Consider the following 20,786-nt stretch of genomic DNA (forward strand, 5'->3'; position numbering starts at 1 on the left):
TCCTTCAACATCATCACCCATATCTGACTCCTCCTAATATGGCCTTCTAAATGTTTCTTGAAACTTTCCTTTCCTCTCTCTGTGTATTCCCATTGCTCTGGTGTAGGACTCATCTCTCTTTTGAACTGTTACAAAACCCTCAGTTCGTTTCTGCATTCCAGTTTTTTCCTGAGCAATCTACAATTAAATAACAATCTTAACATATTACCCCACACATATGCTGAAAGGTATCAACTATGTATAACAAGAATAGCAAATATAGCATCAACACCGTGACTCCCTTGAGGTGGACATTTTAGTAACTAAAATATTTGAATTTAATAAATCCTAATATTCATTCATAATCTTTCTCAAAACAGAAACCAAGCCACCCAGTTACATCATAAGAGCTTTGGCAGTAAGAGTAAATTCACTTGCCATATTGATTAGGATAAACCCTTTCATACAACACAAGTTCATCCGTGATCTGGCCTTTGTCAAATTCTCCGATTTCGTCTCCAGCCACTCCCTGCCTCATATTCTATGTAACACTTCAGGGAGAGTCTTTTCTTTCTTAACCACACTGTTTCTTCTCTCTGGGCTTTGGCTTATGCTGACCTCTTTGTCTGGAGGCTTTCTCCTCAATCCCTAACTTGTTGCCAGTTCCAGTTCCAGTTAATTCTTACCTGTCCTTGTAGAGCCAGCCTAGTCCCTACCCTCATCATAACTCCAAAGAGAGATGATGGCTGTGATCCATATGCCTGTAATATCCTGTGCATATTTCTATCAACGTCTGTCATTGCTCTTATTATTCTTAGTCATCATTTGTTCCAATTATGTGTTTGTCTAACCCGCTAGATGATACGTGTCTTGAAACAGAAACACAGTTTTATTATTCTTTGCAATCTGGGGACAACGTAAACAGTATCTAGCACATAACCAAGCTCTATGTAAGATGAATAGATTAATTTTAAAAGTATTGCTACAAATGGGGAAGAATAGGTGTATGTAGGAGAGGTTTTCATCTTTCTTTAGTGACATATACTCTCCAGCCCAATACTGTCCACCCCAGTCCACATAATTAATTCATGTTGTCAGGTTGCTATAGGAATTAAGTTTTAGACACTGGTGTAAATTCCAGAAATTCCAGAAATACTAAATACATTTTCCATAAAAATGTATATCTAAATAATGACTGAGTTAATGACTTCAGAGAAAACAAACTTTTTTTGGAAATTACTTCTAAATACCTAAATTCTGGGGCTTTTGTCATGAATTATTATTATGTATCATATGTCAAAGTTATATATATTTTGTATTTATTTGCCTTTGCCCATATTTAAAAGAAGACATGTTGACATTATTGGTGCAATGTAAGTGCTATTTATTCATTTCAGAGACATGCTTTGCCTTTATATGGTTATAGAACATCTATAGAAGTGTTTCAGATAGTTTCTATAACATAATTCATACTACTTTTCTGGTCTTCTTAGTCATAAACTGAAGACACAACTTTGCCTTCAGTGAAAGTAAGTATAAGAGCTCTACATAGCCTAGAGAAATTTTCTATTAAATCTACTTTTATATAGCAATATATTTTTAGAATCTTCAGTCAAAAAATTTTGTTTTCTTGAATTTTTAGTTGTACGTTTTTTGTAAAACTAAACAGAATTGATTATATGCTAATATAGGTATCTCCGAATTGTCTGAGTCCGAATTCTTCTTCAAGGGGAGTGTGTGTGTGTGTGTGTGTGTGTGTGTGTGTGTGTACGTTGTTTGAAAAGAATGTGAGAAGTAAGAACCAGAGGGAAAAGGGTTCCGTTTCAAAATACAAATGCTGTGTAATTTGATCAAATAATACATGAGCTTTCGAGCTGGAATGTAGGTGAACTGGGTCTCATATTTTACATGGAATGTTTTGAGAACCATGAGACAGCAATATCAAATATTTCCACTTGATTTACTGAAACATCAGTAAATAGCGCAAAGTAGTTTTCTCTTCGGTGTCTGAATATAATCTGGTGACTCCTAGATTTGGAATGTGTTGAAATAGAATTGTTTGTCTTAAAATATGAAACAATATGTGCACTGGCCAACTCACAGAGTTGAATGGGAGGCTCTCCAGACGTATCATGAAAATTGCAGGGAAAAATATGTGTATGACAGATAGAAATAGTTCCCTTCTTATCCTTGTTTCAAGTTAGCCAGGCAAACCAACTTCATTTGCAGGAAAATGGAGAAGGAAAATCTGGCCAAGGAAATGACCGATCCGGGCCTCCGTAAGTCTGTGTTTCCTTGTGTGGGAGTACCGATAGGAATCGTTTCCTGTGAATGATGTTATAGCCCAATTCATTCATCCCCTAGTGTTTCCTGAGCATTTACTACATGCCAGGGAGGATAAGCAAAACAAAGAATTGACCCCACCTCACAGAGCTTACAGTTTAGTGGCAGAGAGAGGCAGATTATTCAATATTCACACAAACAACAGGAAAAAGTTCCCTGTCACGATTGCTGAGAAGAAGGAATAAACAGGGTGGTGGGGGAAGCCTGTCTGAGGAAGTAACACATCCGTTGCTCTTTGGAGGATGCATAAATGTTACCTCGGCAAACAGAGAGGGAAGAGAGCTATGCAGTATCCTGGTTATGAAGACACACGTTCTTATAAAAGGTGAACGCCACACATAGCACACAAGCTGACTTCACACTGTTACTGGTATCCGAGGGGGCATGGAGGGGAAATGAAATATGTTGGGTAGGACTTCAGCTATAGTAAGATATTTATTTAGCTTACATTCTGAACGGGGAACAGCTTACATTCTAAACAGGTAATACACATTTTAGCAAATAAATATATCATATGTTAAGTATTAATAAATACTATGTAAAATTAAAGCAAAACAAGAAGATGGAAAGGTTAGGGAGGGATGCCACTTCAGATTGGGTGGTAAGGGAAGACCTTTTTTAGCAGACCCCTGAATGAAGAGAGAGAGTGAGCCATGCCCTAGTTTATTTTCTTAAGAGCTAGAGAAAAAGATGACTTTGGCAGAATGGTAATGCCTATTTAATCTGCATAGGAGGTTTAGAGCCTGTTTTATAATTCTTGATACTTCTGTACATTTGTATTTTGATGTATTAAAAAATCGTTATATAACATATATGTCTTTAGTCTGTAGGCGGGAGGCTGGTGTCTGCAAGGTCCTGAAAGAATCTAAGTTAGCACCAACAGTATGGTAGGAGTTTCGTGTGAGACAAGCCTGGAGAAATGTGTGCGGGCTAAACCAGCAGGTCCTTGTAGACTCTGTTGAGAATGTCAGTCTTTATTCTAAGAGCAAAGGGAAGACATTTAGGTATGAGTAGGAGTAATAGGGTTGGATCTGTGTTTTGAAGAATTTAAAAATTTCCATTTAGTCAAGAAATTTTAAGCTAGCATCTACCATTTCCCAGGCTCTGTGCTAGTATGGGGAGACATAGTAGTAATAGGTCTTTATGCTTAAAGAACTTGAAGTATAGAGATGGGCGAAGTTTTTGCTGTCATCTGTAGATGAACTCACTGGCTAGACAGTTTGAGATCTCCCGGTAAGCTGTTTGTTTTGCACATTTTAGCAACCTGCGTGGTACCGTCTTTGACAAAGTTTGGGTAAATTACCTTGCTTTAATGGCTTTGAGAATTTTAGTAAGTCACTAATTCATTTATTGTAGAGAAAAAAATTGTTTTTGTATAACCGAGTGCCTTCCTATATGCCATTTTACCAGTTTTCTATTGTATCCATGCGATATTTATTATCCTTTTTCTAAATTTGAGGTTTCTAATATTTCAAGGTTAAGAAGTCCTGGGCAAAGGACAGAAGAACCATCTGAGGGGCATGTTCCTTGATAAAACAAGACAAAACCAAACAAAAGTCACCCCTTTGGAGTGTCATTTGAGGATTGAGACTTTACAGATTTTGCCGAAAGGGGGATTTAAAATTCAATTATCAGTGGTGAATAAACTTTTAATATTTTGGAGGTAGGGTGTGTCTTCTGCCTTAGGAACATATTCTAAGTGATTCACTACTATTGAAAACCTGGAAGAAGTGGTTAAGATAAAGTCTGATGAAAATATATGAATATTTGGAAGGATGCCAAACAATTTCAAAATTGGTTTAAAATCTTTTGAGCACTTGCCTCTGACATTGGTTATTTCCCAATGATTGACATCGTTCCTCTGGTGTTTTATCATTTTCCAAAAAAGTTAACAATATACTTCTCAAGACAAGTGAGATTCTTTGCTTGCCATGGAGTGCATGTTGGTATTAGTCAAACTTGGTCCTTGACCCATTCTCTTTAGTTGTATAAAAGACAGGGCTACCAAGTTACTCCGTTGTCTCAAGTGATTTATTGACCAAGGCATAAATTTCACAGCAACTTAGAGTTTATCTAAGTAACTCAGATTGACACCATATAGAATAAGCTACCTTATATTCATCATAAAACAGGCGTAGCTTCTTTCTGGAACTTGGGAGACTATTAAATCCTAATCTTTGGAGCATCTAAAACTCAGTTATCAGACTATGAAAAAAATAATTGTGCCCAGACTATAACATCTATAGATGAATTCTGAGAGAAAAAATGCATAGCTAATAATGACATTTGCTTTTAAGATAACCGTGGGTCATATAAACAATTAACTGAATCATACACATTTTTATGCAAATGCCAAGACATTAGTGGAATTGTATCAAGTCTATATAACTTTTTATGTTGCCAAATTAGAATTGATTTGATTAGTTTGAATGTGGCCAGAGAACATAACGAAGGATAAAATAAGCTTATTTATGAAAGAGAGTGAGAATGCTAAAATCAGAAAGTGAGGGAACTTGATTTTTAATTATTTTATGAATTGAAATTTAGTATTTGTTACTACATAGTTTCAACCCCAAGGGGGAAAAAAAAACAGAATTGCATTTCTGGTTTGGAGATCCTTTGGCTCACTTTTGTAACTCAAAGTTTAAAGCAGTAGAAAAACAAAAGGATTCAGAATCTGCTAACTTAAGATTTAGTGCCATCTACTCAGTAGCGATTAGATGAAGTTACATAATGATCATATAACCGTTTTGTCTTCACTTTCCTGAATAACACCTACTTCATAACTTTTATAAGAGTGACAATAAGTAATTAGGGAACATGCTTTGAAGAATTTTAACATATGGCAGAAACATAAAATATTAAAGTTATTATACTAGATATTAAAGTTTGAAAGAGTTGACCTGATGGTGGAAGGAGCCTTGTGTTTCATCTTCAGAGGGTCTGTAAGGTGGGGCTGTAGGAATTGGGCTTTGGAGCAACAGGCACCCAGATCAAAACCCTGCCTTTGCCCCTTAGAGTCTTTCTCTGGTTAAGTCACTTAATCCTCTCAAGTATCTGTTTCCTTATCCATAAATGGAAATAATAAGGATGAGTTTTAACTAATATGTGTAAATGACCTAGAATGGTGTCCAGAGCTAAATTAACTCATTAAGTTCCTTTCTGGTGCATTTTCTTTAACCACTATGTTCTTTTCAGATATTTACCTATAATATTTTTGCAATAATTATGTGTTGCAAAAATTTGAAAAGTGTATTTGTTGTCCCAGAAAGATCACATGGTGACGTGAAGGAAAAATCTCAGGCTCAGATGTTTCTAATACCATAATAGCAGAACCAAGGTGATAGCTGACAGTCTCCAGCAATCAGTGTGACTTGTTCTTGTTCTTTTCCTTCCTGATCTTCCTAATCTTCCCCCCTTATCTAAAATCTTAACACCAGCTCTTCACTTTCCCATTTCCCTGCTTTATTTACCTTCATAGCATTTATCATCTGTTACATTACGTATTTATTTATAAATTGGTTTATTATTTTTGGTAGTATATAAACTCTGTGGGAACAGGAATTTATTATTTTGGATGTAACCTACCCTTAATTAAAATTATTAGTTATTTTGTACTTTCCAAAAAAAAAGTTGAGATATTTTAGGAATAAAGTACTGTGCATTTAATCTATTGCAAAAGAAAATACATTTAAAGAGTGTGCATGTCCTTTTGATAAATGATATTAAACTTGCTTTGTCCTGTATATAATAAGCAAAGCTAAAAATAACACATCCTAGATCTATGTGATTTTTTAAATATAGCACATTTCATGTGCATGGAGATTTTTACTCCAGAAAGGTATCAGACATGACAACCTGACCGTCTGTCATTGGGATGCCATCATTGCTTTTCCCAGATCAACTGACAAGGCCTCAGCTGGGTCCTTACCGGCTTCTTAAGAATATTTCTGGAGCCATCCTCATGGGCATGTTCCAACTGTCACTTGGAAAAAGAAAGATCACTGCAGATAAATCTCTACAGCAGGTCTTTTGGCAGAAAACCAGTAACAGCATCCTCTCCAATAGAGCCTTTGTGGGGAAAAGGGCCTTATCAAAGTCCCTGGCCGTGACATTACTGCTGGAACTATTCTTAAACCATGCCATCACCACGCAAGGAAGGTGCAGCTTTTGAAAGGTCAGGAGTGGGCTTGTGATGATTTAGACCATCTTATTGTTAGGGAGTGAAGGTGGTTATAATACTATAAAAAGCACTGGGTCTTATACCCTTTTGTGAGAAGAATCTGTGTGCCATTAACTAAACCACAACTTCCTGATATAATTAGAGACCAAACCTAGGAGGCTAACAGTAACCCTCACCCTACTGTGGACTTGGATTCAAAGTGTAGAACTGGATTATTCCAATTTTAGGATATAGAAGAGAAAATAAGGTGTGTAAAAAGCTAGGCAGAAACAATACATTTATTTCTTATGAACAAAAATTTATGCTTTACTAATAATTAATCGAAATTCAGTATTTTAAAATGGTTGTTTAATCTTGTGTTATTCTTCTATGTTGATCATATAGAAGAACATGGGTTTTCAAGTAAAAATATACTACTAGTAGACCTCATATCATATGAAGAAGAGCTGAAAGTGAACCTCAAAGCTATAAATGTGAAAGTTTTCATGCCCGCTATTCCTAAAATGGCAATACTCAGTTTAGTGGAAATCAAAGGAAAACATATGCTATGATAATAAAACTAGGCTTTACTTGTAAATATTGTAGGATACATTCTTAATTCATCTATATATCTGTAAAATAAGACTTATCTAGACAGTCAAAAAGCTTTTAACCCAGTTGGCCTACAGGTGATATTATACTTTCAAATTATATTTTAATAAATATGTGAAGTATAATTCTCTATATGTTCATTATAAGAAACATGCGTATTTTGTGTTAGAGGCATAAAGTGTAGACATTATATAGCTAGTTGTTCCTATGTACTTTTGTAGAGATACTAAGGTCTAATTTTGCTCTTCTTCAAATGCATTGAGCAACTTTTTCTCTTTATGGAATGTGCACTTGTTGTCACCTCTTTTTTTTTTTAAATGATCATTTCTTTTTTTGTTTGTTTTTTAACTATTTCTAATAAACATTTATTTATTTACTTATTGGCTGTGTTGGGTCTTCGTTGCTGCGCGCGGGGTTTCTCTAGTTGCAGCGAGCAGGTGCTACTCTTTGTTGTGATGAACGGGCTTCTCATTGCAGTGGCTTCTCTTGTTGCAGAGCACGGGCTCTAGGTGCATGGGCTTCAGTAGTTGTGGTACATGGGCTCAATGGTTGTGGCGCACAGGCTTAGTTGCTCCATGACATGTGGGATCTTCCTGAAGCAGGGATCGAACCCGTGTCCCCTGTATTGGCAGGCAAATTCTTAACCACTGCGCCACCTAGGAAGCCCTGTGACGTCTTATTTTGATGAAAGAACTAAAGCTTTTAGGAATGAAGGCTTAGATACATTTATACAACATTTTAAATTCTCTTGATTGTTCAAACTGCATTTTTCTAAAACAGGATACCTTTTAAGTGTTTTTGGTAGCATCTTTCATAAGCAGTAGCCTCCTCAGTGGAAGAGAAGAGCAGAGAACAAGAGGGTTTCTAATTAATTTTGTTTAAAAATAGTAATTTGACATTCACTTCCTTCGTCTTTTTCCAACCGTCTACAGAATCTTGCCTTTCACACTATGGTAATCTTGCCTTAAAGTGGCAGTGATTTGTACCATGTATGTCACTTTGAAACTTGTAGACATGTTCATTTACCCTAACCCTGATATTAGAGATATTTAAAAAGCCAAATCTCTAGTCTCTAGTTGAGGATATTTGAGAACATACTGGATTAGAAATATATATATTTCAGTTTGCTTGTGTACAACATAATTGTGTCCACTCACAATACTATGTGTAAATTTATATTTATATATCTATAAGGGTGATGAACTATAATCATATGCCTTCTTATAGAAAAATGTAGAAACACTTTATACTTTGCTGAAATTTCAAAGAACACATTTCCATGTAATTCATTCTGTGACTTTATTTCTCTTAAAAATGGTTGGGTTAAGTTGCTTAAATTTTGGCTCACAGAAAAAAATTTTTCTCAGAATTCTTTCTTCATGATTTAAACAGAATTGAAAAATTGGAGCAATAAAATCCAACAAACACCTCTTATTACTAAATAACGCTTTATCTTCTTAGGGATACTAGCTACTTTGGCTAGATACACTCCAAGCTCTCCAAACGTTTAAATTTCACATTTTGGAAACATATTTTATTTAATGTCCTTTGTATATCTGATACAACTTTTAAACTTATAACACTCATCCTTTGATATTCTAAAGGAAACATGAATTAATCATTGAGTTTGTCCAGCAAGGGGAGCAGTATCTTACACTGGTACTGTGGGCTTCCAGCAGGGCACACGCAAGCTGTGCCTGAGATAATAGCACAAGAAAACATCCCCACAGCTATTGCATTGCTGCTTGCTCAATTTCCAGGCTCTCAAAATTCTAGATCTTCATAGTATGGGGTGGATTCCATGCTTATGTAATGTTGACTTTGTTATTGCACTTTCTGAAAACATAGAGGTTACTGTTAACAGCAACAGGAACTGGGCAAGGGTTACTGTCCATTTTTGGAGAGAATTTACTGGAAATGGTTTAATAAGCCATTGTGATTGTTACAAAACTACATTTTATTAATTAAGAATCACAAATGATTGTATCTATATGTGTTTTTTTAATGAAGTCTAGCTGGAGAGCAGATGATTTCATTACTGCCTATAATAATACAGATCAGCTGAGAAAGGGGGAGCATTTGTTAAAGAGCAGTATTAGACCTTCTTTGAAAGCTGCCCAGAAAACAAATTTTATGTGAAGTACTACGGTGGGGCTTCTCTCCTACCCTGCTTGTAATGTTAACGGCTGGTTTTGTCAGCTTTGTAGCTCATGCAATTTCCCTTGATTTTTTTTTTTTCCCTTGCTTTTTCTCACTGATTTGTAAGCAGTGTAAGAGAAGAATCCTGTCATTTTTCTCTTTGGTACAGCTGGCCCTCTGTATCCGTGGGGTCTACATCCGTAGATTCAACCAATCGCAGTTTGGAAAGTATTTTTAAAAAAAGAAAAATTCTTGGACATTCCAAAAAGCAAGACTTGAATTTCCTAGGCAGACAACTATTTATGTAGTATTTACATTGTATTTACAACTCTTTACATAGCATTTACATTGTATTAGAGATGATATAAGGTATGTGGAAGGAGAGAAATAGGTGAGGGAGATTAAGAGGTACAGACTTCCAGATACAAAATAAATGAATCACAGGTATAAAATGAACAGTGTGGGGAATGTAGTCAGTAATTATGTAATATCTTTGTATGGTGACAGATGGCAACTAGACTTACCATGGTGATCATTTTGAAATGTATAGAAACATCGAATCACTTTGTTGTGTACCGGGAACTAACATAATGTTGTAGGTCAATTGTACTTCAAAACAAACAAACAAACTCAGAAAAAGAGATCAGATTTGTGGTTACCGGAGATGGGGTATAGGGAGGGGAAATTAAAGACAGTCAGTAGGTCAAACGTCCAGTTATAAATAGGTACTAGGGATGTAATGTACAACATGATAAATATAATTAACACTGTTGTATGTTATATATGAAAGCTGAGTAAATCCTGAGTTCTCATCACAAGGAAAATTTTTTTTCTATTTATTTTTGTGTCTATATGAGATGTTGGCTGTTCACTAAACTTATTGTGGAAATCATTTCACGATGTACATAAATCAAATCATTATGCTATATACTTTAAACTTATATAGTGCTATATGTCAATTATATCGCATTAAAACAGGAAGGAAAAAAATTAAAGTATATAGGAGGATATGCATAGATTATATGCAAATACTGCACCATTTTATATAAGGGACTTGAGCATCTGGGGATTTGGGTATCCATGGGGAAGGGAAGGTCCTAGAACAAATCCCCTGAAGATACCAAGGGAGGACTGTATCTCCCTTCACCCGGGAAAGGAGTTTTGAATGAGATAGGTACAATAAATGTTGATGCTATAGGTCATTTATGCAGGTAAGAGTATGAAGCTTCATGAAGAAGATGGAACTTATCCAGAGCAGAATACACAATTCCACTCCCTCTACTCCTTTCCAGTCTTGGAAGTTACAAAGAATTAAGTAACTAAATGCTGTGGGATAATGATGAGGCTGGGAGATGGAAATTCTACCCTTAGTTCTGCCACGAGCTAGCTATGGGATCTTGCTTTGTTTTATAAAGTGAGGATGTTGGACCAGTTGATTTTTAAATTACCTCCTAGTTCTAAGATTAATTATTTTCTAATTGAAGAACACTAGAATTTCCTTACAGTAATTCCCTATGTCAGGTAATATCTTTCTTAAAACTCTGGAACATAGGACTTGATTTCACTCCAAGCTGAAATCTTGTGATCATACCTACTAAATGGACTACAATTTTAGTACCTGTATTTTTAAGGATATAAAGAGATGTTATTAAATCTCAGAAGTGTTTGCAAATTTTTTTGTTGTTCTTTTTAGGTTGTTGTTTTGCTTCATTTTAGTAATATGGCATGACTTTACTTTTTCCTTTTCACCTTTACCAACTGTCAATAGTAAAATTACTAAATTGGCTAATAGTTGTGAACAATAAGTCAATCATTATGTCCACGTACTACAGACAGCGAAAAATGCTCAATCCATATATATATTTTATTCAAATACTCGTGTGCCCTTCAGTGTTGCCAGACTCATTTGTGGATGGAACAATCGATGCCTTGCCACAGTAAACAGACTAACCTTCAGCAAACAGACCACTAACACTCAATGTTAACAATGATGCTAAAACAATCCTGCTATTTTATTTTTCTCTATGTCATCTATTTTCCATTTATATTTTAGGGTACCCTTGAAGATTAATCAGAGAGCCTGTCACGTGCCTCTAAAGGTAGGAAAAAGAACCTTTTTTTTTTGGTTATAGAATGTGTTGTATTTGTTTTAGCTACGTTTTAATAGTTTCTCCTCTTGTTAGATACAGATAGAATTGATGTTGCTTAGTCCGAAAACCTGAAAAACATATGTCCTCTTACCTGTTAAACTTGAAATCATCCAACACGTAGTGTTTAATCATCAGTTTGAATTTTTCTTCCATACTATTACATTACTACAGTTTTATTATATCTTTTAGAGTTTATGTTTTACTATGGGCAGAATTTATTCATTATTTTATGTTTTTGTATTACCTTCTTCATAATTTTAGTGTTGTCTGATGTTACCATATATGATTTTCTTATATCAGGAAGATAATTTTATATACACTTATATATATTAATATATTGCAATACATTATTAGAAACTGCGATTCTTTAGCCTACCATAATTTCATAGTTTTCTTCTTATTTTAAAGCTAATTTTTAGAGAAACAACCGAGGTACCCATAAGTATAATTAACTATCAGTGATTTAGTAAAATAAATGTTAATTTGGAAGAATTTACTTCAGTATTAGCTTTATGTAATAAGAGTGTCAGAAAATGTGGCCCTTTTCTTGGCTAGGATGTATGTGAAGATAAATTTAGAATTTCTAGTCTAGTAAATACTTCTCTGATAATAGCTTAATTGTAGCTATTTCAAACCAAATTGTTTAATTGTGGTGAATCATATGCAAATTGTTCAGATGTAGGTCAACTTCCCACTCCCACATTCTAGCACCTCTTTTCTAATTCAAGACAAACTGCTCAATGCCTAGAAAATGCAGAGTGGTACAGATTAAAAACATAAGACAAAAACAAAACAATAATAACATAAAAATCAGCAGTGGGCTAGGAGTCACAAAGATGGCAAGGCAGGCTGAATTTATTTTACCTTAGCTGATGCTCTCTTATGCTTGCTGTGTGTTTGTACACTATAATTTGCTCGCTGCTCGTGAGATTTGTGGTTGGCACATCATGGTGCCTCCAGGATGCTAAGTTTCCTCATCCGTATTTATTTTTAGTGATCTGGTTGAGCGACACAAGTGGGCTTGACACATGGGAAAGAATACCTTGTGTATCTCCAGGGAGGCCAACTGAGATACTGCAGTTGTATGAAGTCTGGAAATAGTTTACTTTCCTAGCTGCTGCATTCTAGTTCTAATCTATAGTTGCCTTTATGATGGCACTTTCTGATGAACAGCTGAGATTTGACGAATTCTGTTTAATCTTTATGTGTTGTCTACTATACTTTCAAAGAAAAGTTTTCATTTACAGTTTCTAAAGCATCAAAAAATGCTGAAGTAGATTCATGAGTTTGTTACATTTGTTGTCTTTTATCTCTAGGTGATTATCACCAATATTTGGTATGTTGACAGAAAATAGTGCACCTTGCTGGTTATTGACAAAAAATTCTTTTGGCCTTAATTCTAATAAAATTAGAAATCTGCCTTAATTTTTAAAATTATCATTCTTCATTGGAATTTGATTTAAGAATTTGAATTTATATTTTCATATAACATGATTTTAACATTTTCTAACATTTGAGTTAAAATTTTCATTCTTGAAAAATTATTGAATGAAATTACTGACTTAAAAAGTACCAATGATTTTTCTAATTCGTAGGATGGGGGAAGTAGATGGTGTATACTTTGTATTTCTTTCAATATAAATACTTTTGTTGTTTGAATTGTTTAAAATTAAAAACTAGAGAATTATACTAAATAGAAAGTGATATTTCCCTCAGAGTTCGCTACTGCTAAAGTTTAGTTTATTCTTCCAGATTTCTTCTTTATATACATAAACATCAGTATCAACCTGTGCACATAATGCTTTCACACCATATGCATGATTCTGTGTTTTTTAACATTTTAATTATGAACATTTCTCTAAGTCAATATGTTATCTATTTCATCCTTTTTAATGGCTGCATTTTAGACAACTTTTTTTGATGTACCATGATTTATTTAATAGGCCCTCTAAACTCTTTTTTTAAATAGAATTTTAAAATAGAATGAAAGCAGGCCTTTCTTAATTACATTTTTGGCAGACATACAAAAGAATAATTCTCACTTGTATATTGAATTAGGAAATTAAGGAGTGAAGAAAAAGTGTTACAGTAAAGAGGCATAAAAAATATTAGGTAAGTGCACATAAGTGCTCAGGGGAAAGAAAAGCTAATAATATAGGTGTTCATGCAACTGTGTTCTAGGTAAGTAAAAGTAAAATTCTGATTTTTTTCAAGGTTCAGCTGCTTCCATAGCTTTTGAAGAGACATTTCCCTTCATCCTCATTCTCACCAGTCTTACATCTCCATAACACTATGGAGAAAAATAGATCTCATCACACACGTTATGTCACATATAAAAATTCATCTTGCATTTACCTTTTTTTCTCTACTAGCAGTTAACTCTTAGAGAGTTATGACTGTGTGTTACTCATATTTGAACTTAGTAGGTGCTGAATAAATGGTCAGTCAGCTAAATTGGATTGAACTGTGAAAAGGGGGAGAAATCAGGTAGAAATGTTTAATCTTACCTAAAGAAGAAGGTGCCACTATCTGCCTGTTATCTCTGGAGTAAATACAGTAATAATTAATTCTAATGAATGGGATACAAAGGATATAAACGCATGATTTTTGATATATAATAAAGATTCTTTTAAATTGAATTGTAATAATTCTTAGTGGTATTCATGCTTAAAATTAGATCTAAGTTAAGTGTTCCATAAAATTATTTATAAATTTTGGAAAAAAATATTTGTATGGTACTGAACTTATTTACACATTGCCTCATATGAATCTAAAAACACTTTGTCAGCCTTAAAGTATTATACACATGTAGGACATTATTTTTTTTTTTTTTTTGGGGGGGTACACCAGGTTCAATCAACTGTTTTTATACACATATCCCCATATTCCCTCCCTTCCTTGACGCCCCCCCCTCGAGTCCCCCCCACCCTCCCTGCCCCAGTCCTCTAAGGCATCTTCCATCCTCGAGTTGGACTCCCTTTGTTATACAACAACTTCCCACTGACTATTTTACAGTTGGTAGTATATATATGTCTGTGCTACTCTCTCGCTTCTTCTCAGTTTCCCCTTCACCCCTCGCCCCCTCCCATACCTCGAGTTCTCCAGTCCATTCTCTGTATCTGCTTCCTTGTTCTTGTCACTGAGTTCATCAGTACCATTTTTAGATTCTGTATATGTGAGTTAGCATACAATATTTGTCCTTCTCTTTCTGACTTACTTCACTCTGTATGACAGATTGTAGTTCTATCCACCTCATGACATATAGCTCCATCTCATCCCTTTTTATAGCTGAGTAATATTCCATTGTATATATATGCCACATCTTCTGTATCCATTCATTTGTTGATGGGCATTTCGGTTGCTTCCATGTCCTGGCTATTGTAAATAGTGCTGCAATAAACATTATGGTACAAGTTTCTTTTGGGATTATGGTTTTCTTTGGGTATATGCCCAGGAGTGGGATTACTGGATCATATGGTAGTTCTATTTGTAGTTTTAAACTCCAAATGGATTAAAGACCTACATGTAAGGCCAGACACTATAAAACTCCTAGAGGAAAACATAGGCAGAACACTCTTTGACATACATCAAAGCAACATCCTTTTTGACCCACCTCCTAGAATCATGGAAATAAAATCAAGAATAAACGAATGGGACCTCATGAAACTTAAAAGCTTTTGCACAGCAAAAGAAAACATAAACAAGACTAAAAGGCAACCCTCAGAATGGGAAAAAATAATTGCCTATGAAACAACGGACAAAGGATTAACCTCCAAAATATACAAGCAGCTCATGCAGCTTCATACCGAAAAAGCAAATAACCCAATCCACAAATGGGCAGAAGACCTAAATAGACATTTCTCCAAAGAAGACATACAGATGGCCAGCAAACACATGAAAAGATGCTCAACATCACTAATCATCAGAGAAATGCAAGTCAAAGCCACAATGAGGTATCACCTCACACCAATCAGAAAGGCCATCATCACAAAGTCTGGAAACCACAAATGTTGGAGAGGGTGTGGAGAAAAGGGAACTCTCCTGCACTGTTGGTGGGACTGTAAGTTGGTACAGCCACTATGGAAAACAATTTGGAGGTTCCTTAAAGAACTACAAATAGGACATTATTTTTATTGGTAAGACAGTAACAAAGTTGGCTCTGTGGATTAAAAGTATGGATGGTTGTTTACAAAATAAAAGTAATATATAAAAGAAGCATTTTTTATGTGGATTCTGTTAGAAGAAAGGGATTATTGTTTTTAGTACTTGTATATAATGCAAGTTGCTACTCATGCCATTTAAATGAATCTTTGACATTATCTCAACAAGCAAAAGTAGAGTTATTAATAGTTTGAATTATGCCAGAAAGAATCTCTGATTTCACATTAGTCTGAATTCAATGGTAGTGTTATTTTTAAATATCTGAACATATGTACCAATTTCTCTTTTTTAACAGAAAAATGAAAAATTCGTGGGTGTAAAATCTCTTTTTTAAATTGAATGTAATGCCTACTGCATAATAGTTTTTCTCCTCATCTGACTTGCAGAAGTCACTAGCCCCAAAGTCTGGTTTTACACACATTTTATGGGAAAAATTAGGAGCGAGGAAAGATCTTGGTCAGTCTTCTAAATAAATTTTTGAGCTTCTTGCTGACCTTTGCTTGACCAGAGCTTGAACCTTAGTATTTTAGATGTATACTTTTACATTGTCTTTGTTCTCAAAGCTCTCCCAGTCATTGTTATCTATTAGGCCAGGGTTGCAAATGCAAGTATTTTTAGGACCCATGAATGTAACAAAAGTGCATGTAACAGACCAATATTTTACAATAAGGAGTGATGTGGACTGAGGAACAGGTGATCACATGCTTAATATCCAGGGACTGCTTCTGCTCATTCTGATCAAACATTCTAGCTAACTGTATGTTCTAGTAGCCATAACTTCTAAAGGTAAAGGGAATTGAATATTGGAATTTCCATATGAAATCTCACAGTTTTTGAATATGGCCTCAAATTTTAAATGTTGGGGAAAAAAGAAAGAAAACCATGTAAAGGAATCATGACATGCCTTAGGTAAGCAATTCGCTACCTTTGCATAACCCTGTATCTTGTAAGTATTGTAAATACTTGCTCAATCAATGATTGAATTCTAGATCTCTATAACATATAGGGAAATTAAAGAGCACTCTAATCCTTGTTCTCCTGTGTCCATTGGAAATTTCATATGATACTTTAAGGAGGGTCATAGCCATTAGCAACAAATGTGGAGACCTACTAGATAAGCCTCTTCAGTCTATTTCTGAATTCCAGAAAGGGGAAAGCACGAGTGAACCAAGTAAGCTAAGATGTTGTTAAAATATATATGATATGCAAAAAAATGATGGTTAAGAGACATCATTTTTTGAACACATTTTTATCTTACCCCTAACTCACCTTATCTATTAATTTATTACCATCTTTTCTTTAATTCAAGCCTTCTGCAAGTCTTTTGTCATTTATTAATTTTAAAAGAAAATGGTGAATTAAGATAATGGATGAAATGAAAGTCAAACCCAAAGGAAAAATAAAAATCAAACATGCAAATCTTATCACATAATCATTAATGAATAAACATGCATCCAGTGGACTCTGGTTTGCTTTACATTTTGATTTACTTTCTTTTTGAGGTCTCTCCTGCTTTCCTTCTAGACAAACTCACCCTTTCCTCTTTTATTTCAGTCCTTTATTATGTGACCACACATTTCACTGCATTTAATTGTACCTAGTTACAGTTACTCACATGTCTCTCTTCCCAAGTAGACTTGAGAATCTCAAGGCCAGAAACAATATCTTTTAAAAATCATAAACTTATGGAAAATTTGCAAGTACAGTACAGAGAACTTTTTCCACTGAACTATTTGAAAGTAAATTGCCAACCTAATGCCCCACTACCCTTGAGTACTTTAAGATGTGTCTCTTTACAAACAAGGACATTTGCCACATAACTACAATAAAATAATCAATATCAGTTACGAAGGACTGAATTGTGCCCCATGCCCCATTCATATGTTGAAGCCCTAACCCCCAGTGTAATGGTATCTGGAGAAGGGACCTTTGGGAACTAAGTAGGTTTAGATGAGGTAACAAACATAGTGCTCTCATAGTGGGATTAGTGCCCTTACATGAAGAGATGCCAGAAAATTTATTTACTTTCTCTCTGCCACGTGAGAGCAAAAGCAACGAAGAAAGTTCTCACTGAAGAGGAACTGGTTAATCCCTTGATCTTGGACTTGCGAGACTCCAAATCTGTGAAAAACAAATTCCTGTTTCTTGAGCCACCCAGTTGATCATAGTTTGTTAAGGCAGCTGGAGCTGACTATTACATCAGGAAATTAACATCAACACATCACTACTATCTAATCCTCAGATCCCACTCAAGTTTCATCAGTTGTCCAAATAAATTCCAACTGCCGTTCTTTAGAGTGTAAGAATTTGTTTCCAAATGATGTGCCTCATTTGGTAGTTTCATTTTATTAGTCTCCATGAATGTAGAAAAGTTCTGCAGACTTTCATTGACTTTCACGACCCTGATACTTTTGAAGATTACATTCCAGTTGTTCTGTAACACAGCCTTTAATTTGGATTTATCTGATGCAGGGACCATATTTTATGCAAATTTGTATCATAGCATCCAGGACAGTGTCTGGCATATAGATGATGTTCAATAAACACTAGCTGTGGAATGAATTAGTGACTGAAAAACTCTGAATCACTTGCATAATGCTAACAGCAACAATTTCAAAACTTTAAAGAGAAAAATGTAAAGCATGTCCAAAATAAGAAAAAAAAAGCACAAACTCTGGTGTCTTCTGGTAGTGGTATTGAAATATGTTCTTTAATTCATTTAGTGAGTATGCATACACTGGCTATTGTGTAAGTTTATACCAGTTTCTATAGAGGAGTGCTTCTCAAAGCATGATCTGTGGACTGCTTCTACCCTGCATACTGTTTCTGGTTCATGGTGACACAAGCGGAGGAACTGGGGATAAGCATTTAGAAAACCTTTTCAGCATTTTGACAAAGTGGTTCTATTTCAGCTGAATCTAATATTTCTTAAATGGTATATTAGATATGCTTTATCTGACTTTCTTTTTTACTCCATTTGCCTAGTAATTAATTTACATTATATTTGCCATATTATTGATCCACAATGAATTAGAAGTTAAAAATGGATCATTTATCACAGTTTGTGGTCATTCCTATCAGCGTAAAGTGCAATTAAAGTGAGCTAGAACTTGGTGGGATTGGACCTTGCACCTGAAGAATGGGTAAAATCTTACTAGTTTATAAATTGGAGAAATGGACAATTCAGGCATAACAAAGTATAATAGTAAGCATGTGTGTATTTGCATTATTTGTGTGCAAGTGTGCATTTATTTGCTTGCTTGTGTGTGTTGGATGAGTATTAGAAGACAGGAACCTCAAAAGGCAGTAAGACCTCATGATTCTAATACCAGGTGATAGCAACTCCTTCCACATCTGATTGCATAGCATCCCAAAACATTGATTCTGGTAGCACTGCCCTCTATAGAACATTCTTGTGTTCTCCCTTTCCTTTCTGAAAATGTTCTTTCCTATGACTACCAGAGACTTAGAATTCTCATTGCTGGCAAAGCACCATTAAGCTCCTCTGACCAAGAAAGTGGCCAGTGCTGCTATAACCACTTATATATGACAGAGCTTATGCACGGTTTTCCAAATATTTAATTGGAAAGAGAAGAGATGTAGTTAGAAAAGAGGGAGAATAATGAGAGAAAGAATAGAGGAAGCATAAGAAATACTGATGGGGAATAAAAACTAAAAGGAAGGATATATGATTGCATCAAGTTTAACTTACACTGGCGGCCTCCAAGGGCTGTAACATTCAGTTCAGTTCAAAACATATTTATTAAGAAACTATCATGGGCCAGACACTATACTTGGGGAATGAAAAGAATAAGGCACAAGAACATGCCCTAGAATGATTTCAATGTTTTGGGTAAGACAGATAAGCAAACACGATTTCAATGTAGTGAATATTCATTGGGATATTCACAGGTACTGAGGAAAGGATGATCGTCTAGCCTCCCAGGCCTCTCTGAAGAGATTATGCCCATGAAGGGTCTTGGAAGAAAACTAAACCAAATTGATAAAAACAGGGTGGGGAAGAAGCATAACTTGATCACCAGCACTCAGTCTAGAAGCTGGTATATTGTTGGTGCTTAATAAATAGTCGTTGAATGAATGAACAATTTAATTAATTAGAGTGAACTGACAAACTAGAGGTAAATGCAACTCTAGAAAGAGGAACTAGGCAGACGTGTGGAAGTGTAACTTAAGAATGGTGAGTCAGGGAGAGGGGATGATCTGCAGTCCTCCATGGTGCAGTAAAAATTGTGTGACAGAGACACATGAGTTGAGAATGGGAACATACGTGGAAGCCAGGTAATGGAGACATTTCTTTGCAATACTAAGGGCCCAGGCTTTATCTGTGGGTAACAGGGGTTGATATTGGGATATTTGTATTGTAGTTTGAATGTAGATGGCTAAGTGTGGGGGAGACAAGATGGACACAGTGATACTAGTTAGGAAGGCAGCTCACTGGTCTTGACAAGAAAAGACAATGATCTAACATAAGGCAATGAAGGAAGGGATGGAGAATGGGGGCGGGACAGGTACACAGATTCAGGATTCACTTGAGAAATAAAATCCGTGGAATGTTTCACTGGTTTAATGGGTAGTGTGTGTGGGGGGTGGGGTGGGGGGAGTAAATCACAGTGTGAAGGAAAAGGGTAAAACTTGGATAATTCCTATATTTATGACGTGAGTTTCTGGGTGAATGATGATATCCTAAATTGAGCGAAGGTATATGGGAGGGCAAATAAGTATTTGGAAAATAGGGAGGGACATCAAAAGGAATCCAGTTTTAGACATTAAATTGAGGTGCCTGTTGAGGAAGAGAAAAGGTCAAAACTGGAGAAATGTATGTATGTATTTTTATGTGTGTATATATGTGTGTGTATATGTATGTATTATGTAATGTTACAGGTATACATATATAGCAAGGGTTTAATGTGTCAATGCTGTCTGCACAGGATCATGTAAAACTTTACTTTCTCGTTAATTTATTGCTGTCAAATTAACTTATTGCTTGAATATATCTTTTTCAACTCTAGTAATTCATTCCATCTTTCAAAACGTACCGCAGAGAAAATGATGTAACTTAAAACTGGTTCCAGACTTGTGAAAACATCATGTGTCTCTATTACCAAAGCCAAGAGAAGAACTGTGCCAATTACATGCCTGAACCTGTTTCAGTTTAATTACCTGGATTATTGAGGCAGAAACGACCTTTGTGCTTAATTGACTCTTTATAATTGTGTTAG

At 35.2% G+C, this 20,786-nt stretch overlaps 1 long non-coding RNA gene across 7 annotated transcripts in view; it reads left to right on the top strand.

The window, feature by feature from the left end:
- LOC130830033 (uncharacterized) overlaps nucleotides 1-20,786 on the top strand; it is a 206,829-nt gene that overhangs the window by 45,234 nt on the left and 140,809 nt on the right. For 6 of the 7 annotated variants that reach the window (XR_009047704.1, XR_009047700.1, XR_009047699.1 and 3 more), the window contains one exon: nucleotides 11,289-11,334. This is a non-coding gene — a long non-coding RNA (uncharacterized LOC130830033). Of the gene's footprint in view, nucleotides 1-3,941; nucleotides 3,960-11,288; nucleotides 11,335-20,786 lie in introns of those variants that run through there. The other variant, XR_009047701.1, reaches the window with a different exon arrangement.

The sequence above is a fragment of the Hippopotamus amphibius genome, chromosome 10 (assembly GCF_030028045.1).
Source record: "Hippopotamus amphibius kiboko isolate mHipAmp2 chromosome 10, mHipAmp2.hap2, whole genome shotgun sequence".
Lineage (NCBI taxonomy): Eukaryota > Metazoa > Chordata > Mammalia > Artiodactyla > Hippopotamidae > Hippopotamus > Hippopotamus amphibius.